This window comes from Phaethon lepturus, unplaced genomic scaffold, assembly GCF_000687285.1.
Source record: "Phaethon lepturus isolate BGI_N335 unplaced genomic scaffold, ASM68728v1 scaffold1894, whole genome shotgun sequence".
NCBI lineage: Eukaryota > Metazoa > Chordata > Aves > Phaethontiformes > Phaethontidae > Phaethon > Phaethon lepturus.
The window spans coordinates 63158-70709 of NW_010533749.1; the positions used below are offsets into that span (position 1 = coordinate 63158).

Sequence of the window (7552 nt, forward strand, 5' to 3'; positions counted from 1 at the left end):
AGCAGGTCTAAACTTTTTATCCTATTCCCCTGAACTGAGAAAAAGAAATGTCTCTAATCCAGTTTGAGTGTTTACATCATCTGTAACAGCACACGGACATACAAAAGCAAAGCATAACCTGTTTCTCAAAAGAACAATCATTAGTACTTTTAACTTTAAGCATCGGAAGATATTGGTGATCTAAACAAATTAAAACAGTCAGACTTTATTTCCCTGCTTTAACAGTAAATGAATCACTGATATGAAACAGAGCAGCATTTAATTATTTATTTTAACACTTTTTCCACTAACAAGAGAATTGAATCCTTTTTTTTTTTTTGTGACTGACTAATCATAAATATTTAAGCCCTCTTCAAATACAGCTTTGAAAATTCAAAATCAGAAATAGTGGAACTACAGAATATGGTAATTAAGGAAATGTCCCAGTGACACTGTAAACAAACATTTAAATACCTACATACTTGTATATAGGACCAAATGCAAGTTACTGAGGAGGAAAATTAACAAAAACATGCTTAATTTTTAATTAAGGTTTTGCAGGGTGGGGGGAATTGTTTCCTTTAAAAGAAAGGAACTGAAGGTCTAAAACAATGGCAAAGTTGAGCCTTAGGCATCTAAATAATTACCTTCTGTTTTCAAGGCTCAGTCCTCTGTCTATAAAGAAAACTGCCGTGTACTTGGGGGGGGAAAGCCAATAACTATAAAAAACACTTTGTATAAGTTTAGGTCTTCATGAGACATTTCTTTAACTTAAATGGAAGAATATTACATTTAATGCTTTCCATATAAGAAGTACTGCATGACAACCCAGGTACTTTCCTCTCCATTTCGGGAACCAAAGGTCACTCTGTTGGCTGCATCTGATAAACTCTAAAGCAATCCAGGAGTCTTGCTCCTTCTAGGAGTCCGGAAGCACCAGACAAACTGATTTGCTCCTTCCTGTTTCAGAAAATTAAAAATCTCACTTATACTCAGAGGAGTCTAAAAAGCTCCAACAAAAAGGTCTTGCAATGTACTTAACCAAAGCCAGAAGCTTGTCAAAATCAAGTGCTAGTAGGACAAGACAGAAGGAATTGAAACCTTCTCTTGATTCTTGCCGAAGAAGCAACAAACATGTGCTTGAACTTGTCAATGGCATTTTTTTGTAACTTTGGTGATGATTCTGCACCTTCCCTTCAGCAAACTGTTGGGGTTTTCGGTAGCAAAGAACAGTCTTGTGGCAAGCAGGTATCTGCCAAGGCATATAGTACAAAAGGATGTTGCTCATGGTGCAAGGACTACAATGCTGATCAATGTAATTATCTCCACACATGGCCCAGAAATAACTGTATCTGAAAGGAAGGCTAATATTAAACTCTGCGGTGCTATACCTTTACACCGTGAAGAGCACAACCTTACCTTAAAAATTCTCAGTATTTGTATTAAGACAGTGGAGACAAACCCTCAAGTTTAATAAAACCCTTGAGACTAACTTGATTTATAGCATCTGTCTTGCAACACATTTGGAAAAAAATAAAATAAAAATTTTCAGTGATCCAATTTTGGCTCATCCTAGAGAAATGCAGACTGATGAGTTCATCTTAATCCATATCTGTTATTATCATCTTTCACTATAAACTTTCATAAAGGTATTATCAGATAGTTACAAGGGCTTCTGTCAAATAAGCAAATGGTTCTTTTGCTAAATGTAGTACCTATCAGCCCAACTGACCTGGAAATAAAAGCATTTACTCTCTTATTGGAGTTTTAGTAAAAATTCCCAGCATCCAACTGCATTTCTCGCATTACATCCCATTGGACTCTATGAATTGCAATGACATGTAGCTAATTTTCACAGATACAGTTTGCATGTTGTCATCATTTTCTCAAAATACGAAGGGACAGCCACTAAGCCCTATACAGTCATGTTCCATATTTCACAACTTCTTGAATATCAGAACAAAATTTTATAAAGTGATACCTGTTAAACAGAATGGACTATACTGAGTATGTTCATATTTTGCCGAAAAAATGCGGAGAAGCAAAGAGCAAGAGGAAATATGAACATTACAGTTTCCTCACCTAATTTTACTACAGACTAGGGATTTGCTGAGTGAAAAGAAGTGATTCAGTAAAAATGTGCATCACATATCACTACTGCAAACCTTTCTTAACCATCCTTACCAAATTACTTGTAGTCATAATTAATCATCTAAAAACCATCAAATCAAACTAACATCTACACCTGCCTTTTATTTTAAATGTCTCTTTTTAAAAGAGTGGAGAGGTATGGAAAGCTGGTTTAACAAGCACACTGAACCCATTGTTTATGGCCTCTATAAACATGGCTTAGTAAGAATTACTGACTTAATCAGAGAGAACTTATCTCCTGGTGAAAAGAGCACTTTAAATTTCAGAAATGGCACCTTTACTGTGAAAATCTCTTAACTTTTCAAACAAACTCCAGGGGGCCTTAAACACCAGGTCAGTAAATAAGCAGCAGTTAGTGCGTCTGTCCTGCTCACAAGCAGCCAAACACTTGAAGTAATTTAAACGTTTTATGTGAAAGTTTGCAAAAACACTGAAAAACTATATTCTAATAGAAGTATTAAAGCGTGCTCCTCTGTCTCACTTGGATCACATGCTAGAAGCAATATTCATCAATAATACCAACACCAGTTTATATTAAATGTTATTTTATTATCACTGTCTGCAGTTGGCAGTTTTTGCATTTCCTACCATAAAAAAAAAAATTCTTAAGTTAAATTTCTTTCAGATGAACAATTTTATTGACTAGTTCACTTGAAAAAAAAAACCAAACAAAACAACAACAACAAAAAAAAACCCAAAACCAACACCCTCCTCCCCCCGGTCGAAAAACACGTTTGTGTAACTTCATGGCTAAATTCGTGTCAAAACATAAACCACGTTGATCGTGAGGTTTCATAACCAGATACAAATGTGATCAATGTATTAAAAAAATGTTGTAACAGAAAAAAGAAAACGTATCTTCCACTAATTGTTTTGGAAAGGTAAAACTCTTAACATAAACTAACTTTTTTAGTAGCTAGTTTGTACATTATATTTGAGAATATTACAGAAGTATGATTCACAAGTCTAAAATCCATTTGCTTAATGGCTTGTCTCTACTTAGTTAATAGTTTCCATGTATTTTCTTAAGAAAAACACCACAACACTGCAGACAACAATGTGTCAATCTGGCTGCCAGAAGCAGGAAAGGCAACGGATATAAAATTTTATTATTTCATGCCCCAACAGCAGCCAGAAGGACTTAATGAAATCACCCTTAGATTTACAATCTGAAATAGCTATTCAACAGACAAATGTGGTTAAGCTGGATGTGCCCCCTGACCCCCCAGCCCTTTGATCTGGGCACAGCAGGTGGGCTGCTGCCCCCTCCTGTGCATCTCCCACTCTTCCGCCCAGCTCCCAACCTTGATGTGCAGTGCCCTGATCCTGTACAGGTGATTCCCAAGATCCTTATCACAAGCAGCTGTTGCCAACTGAGTGACAAACATCACTAGTGCTGGGCTGACACTGTTGTGCCGCAGAAGAAAAACCCTCTACGCTTCCTGGGAAGTGTACTCGGTACTGCAGTGTTCGTGTTTCTTAAAACTTACCGCTCAATCATCCACACGCAGAGACTCTCTTATTAAAAACACAGCTATTATTTTCATTTTTCCAATAATTGGATAAAGACAATTCCATAAGTAGTTTGTCATATTTTTAAATGCACTTTCATGAATGCTCCTGAAGCCATGTACAGCCGTATTTGTGAGTGACTAAATTACATTTAGTTTTAAGACTTCGATTTAAGTATGTGTATACAAATATATATATATATAACCCCTTCACTTAAACCCTGTAAAAAAGTTACACTTCTTCAGTCACAGCTAGAAAAGGAACTGATTTACTAAGTATAAATAGATGGAAAAAGCAAAATATTACTCCTCATCCCAATCAAAAAATATAATTAACAGTTAACGCCACCACTGGAAGATGCCAGCCGTCAATGAATTCTCAGGGTGACTTCTGCGGCAAGGGGAAGCCACGTGGCACATCAGTACTAAGCCCAAGCTGATGTAACAGGTTTCTCAGAGTTCTGAGAGTTAGCTCAGACTCCGTGCATGCTAACTGGCATATTATCAGACTGGATCACAAACAGAGCATCCTCACGTCTACCTGAAAAAGACCAGGCAAATATGCCAAAAAGTGCTTCCAGAATTCGTGCGTGGGGCTCAGAGGACTGAACACACAGCTTTCCGTCTGCGTAAGGAAGAGACTATCGACGTTAAGTGAGATCAGCTGCCATGTTCTAGCATGTTAAAGACAGCATGAATTTTAGTGAACCTTCTTTTCCTAACATGAACGTACTTTACCCCATGCCAGGTTAAAATAAAACAAAAATCTGCTCATATAGGTTTTACGACATGCACAACTGTCCTTTACACTTAGGAAAAATGTCAGAAAATTGTTCAGACAAATGCAATGTGAAGTTTCACACACAAATTCATTCTGAATAATACTGCAAGAATTAAAATTCTGAAGTCCCAGAAAAAGTCCTTGAGTGACCGTAACATTAAAAAAAAAAAGTATAAGAAATACTTTTCTAACCATTAACTTTAAAGGTTGGTTTTGTGCCCCGAATAAAGCATGATAAGGGTGGGCATTATTGTTACTTGAACGACTGGAAGCCTGCCACGGAAGAGTGTACTGCCAGCAACTCAGTATCTGACAACTAAACAGAACTATCCCAAACAGTTAATCAACAGCACATGTGCCTAAATTCCAATAGGTAGTCTCCTAGGTCAAGGGCATTCCTCTTCCATCAGCGCCATCACACTAATAACCTTTGCTACAGAAACAGTTGCTGAAACAATCGTTTACTATGACAAAATGTAAAAGGCTGCCAGCTAAGTTTGACACCGCTTACAACACAAAGGTCAATTTAATATAATTTGGACACTAAAATAGCATACAGCGCGCAGGTACAAAATAAAACAAGATTATGAAAGGGATGTGTTCATTTGATAGAGTTTCATTTTCCTATCTCATTATTTATCAGTACTAAGTACTTATCTTCATCTAATATGAATTCAATTAGTTCCGTAAGCATGTTCCATTATTCATGTGATAGCTCCAGCCTTGCTTATCCAACAGCTTATAAACTTTTAGCCTTCTTTGAAGTCACTTTATGGATTGCTAAATGGAAATCTTATAAAGAATGACTAACTAGGTGATGATAGAAAAGCTGAAAAATAAGAGCACAAAACACAGCCCTATATTTTCGACCAAGATTTTCCCTCATAAATCAGCTGGAGCCCTCTGACCTATAACAGGAGATTATCTTATCTCACTGGAGAACATTTCAGTCACAGCAAATTAGATTTAACAGTCAATGGATATGCTTGATATTTTAATCACAAGAAAAATTTGTCATTTTCCATTAAAATAACTGTTCCTTCTCCAGAGACTCCGTGTAACATGGGAAACTGCAAACTAACTTTAAGATACACAGTGGTTTGGGAAAAAAAAATAATCTTTTGAGGTGAGAGAGAGGGTGTATTTTGTTTAAAATATTAACATTTCTGCTATATTTCTTCCAGAGGACCCATTCCAAGATAGGCAAAGCAAAAACCCACAGAAACAACACTTAACGCTAGAAATTTTTATCCTCTACGTTCCAAATTCACCCTCCCCTTTACACAAGAGCTTTCTCTGTGCAAGTTTAAGCTTCCACTAACATTTACACAACAATGACAAATTCTGCAATTGGAGCTGCTGGAGCAGAACCACGAGCCCATATATAACTGCAATTACTCCCATGGGGCTCTACGGTAGATAAAGAGTCCACCTGTCTTAACTTGAATACAAGTCTGAGGAATTAATCCCTTATCCTGAAACTAGAACATGTGGATTAACAAAACACTTTTAAAGATCTATTTGCTGAAATTTCAGCACTTAAAGAAAAATTAATACTGAATAATGACAGCAGTTGTAGTTTATGAAATTATTTTGATATGGAAAAATTAATACAATGTCTTTTTAAAAATACACAACTGCTAGATCATGAGAAAAAAATTGCTGTTGCTACTAAATTGTTATTCTAACAAATAAAACACAGGATTTTATACCTACGTATGAAGAAAAGGACAAAGACAGTAAGCTTCCAGCATCAAAAATAGGTAAAGAGTTAAACTAGGAATTGTCTAGCTCATTTGACAAATGTCATCTTTCCCTTGCCCAACACACAGAGAAATTATGCAGTACTTGCCAACAAACAGGTACAATAGCCTACTGTATGATTTTATTTTATTTTTCAACGGAAAAAGCAAAGTTAGCTGGAAGATGCATGTCTATCTGGAAGTATTCAATTTATACTTAAGAGCAGAGCGAGGAGGGAAGACAGTTTGTTTTATTTATTTAATTTATTTCATAAGGCACTTTGAATAACTGTACTTTGCCAAAGTGTGTCTGTGTTCCAGAATCTCCAGCAATTCAAAAGCCATACTGGATTTAGTACTAAACAGATTTTTTCACAAGTTACTAAAATGGATGAAAATTGGCTTCTCCAAGAACAACTCCTTTTTTGAGTTTTTACAGATGGAGTTTGGAAGGCCTACAGAGCCCTGCAATCTGAAAAACTCAGACAAAGGACGAGGTAATGGGTTTATGTAGCAAGGCAGGAGTGAGACATCATGCAAAGCAACTCCAAGGTGTAATTATTGATTTTTTTCTATACCCATTGCCAGGCTAACCATGCAGCTCTTTCTGAGCAAAAATATTTGTGAAAGCTGACAAGTATCTGTATGGACGTATTATCCCATCCTCTCCCAGGTCTCTTCCTTCTTTTTCAAATAGACAGACACCATAATAAGCATGCCAATGAAAAAGACATGCTAGATTGTTTCCTAGATATTACTTTGGTCCTGTCTATGCAGTATTCAAGGGTAATTATCAGAAACGCCTCTAACATGAGCATATGATGTGCAAATGTACACATTGACTTAAAATAATTACTTTTTCATTAACACATTGTACTGCAATTCTGTACTTTATTTAGCAATAAAAAGGGCATAAAAAAATAATCTGTAGCCAGGATGAGAAGGAAAAAAAAAAAAGAAAAGAGGTCCTGCATATTCCATCTAGCTTCTCACGAAAAAAGTGACTTCTAAAGTTACTTCACATTAACGCTGGAAAGAGGGGAAGTTACATAGCATACTAGTCTAAGTTTTAACACACAAAGACGTAGAGGATCATTATTACATACATATGCCCTAGTGAAAGAATACGTTTGATCAGTATTTCCAGAGAAATTATACGTTTTTTATGGACAACATAAGAACAAATATTCTAGTAATACGCATATTACTTTATGTGATGCAAAACTCAGCTTTGTAAATTGTTATGTATCCTAAACACCAAGCCTGAATTTCCAAACACAGGTATCAAAAACAGCGACACAAGTCAGTCGCCCTTCAAGGGCATTTGCAACTCCTACCCTTCACACTGCTTGCTAATTTAAGACCTACAAAGAGGCAACGCTTCCTGG

The 7552-nt window shown here is 36.3% G+C and overlaps 1 protein-coding gene across 1 annotated transcript in view; it reads right to left on the reverse strand.

The window, feature by feature from the left end:
* Positions 1–7552, reverse strand: part of DENND1A (DENN/MADD domain containing 1A) — a gene marked incomplete at both ends in the record, with an annotated part of 171623 nt that overhangs the window by 50597 nt on the left and 113474 nt on the right. The window lies entirely within an intron of this gene.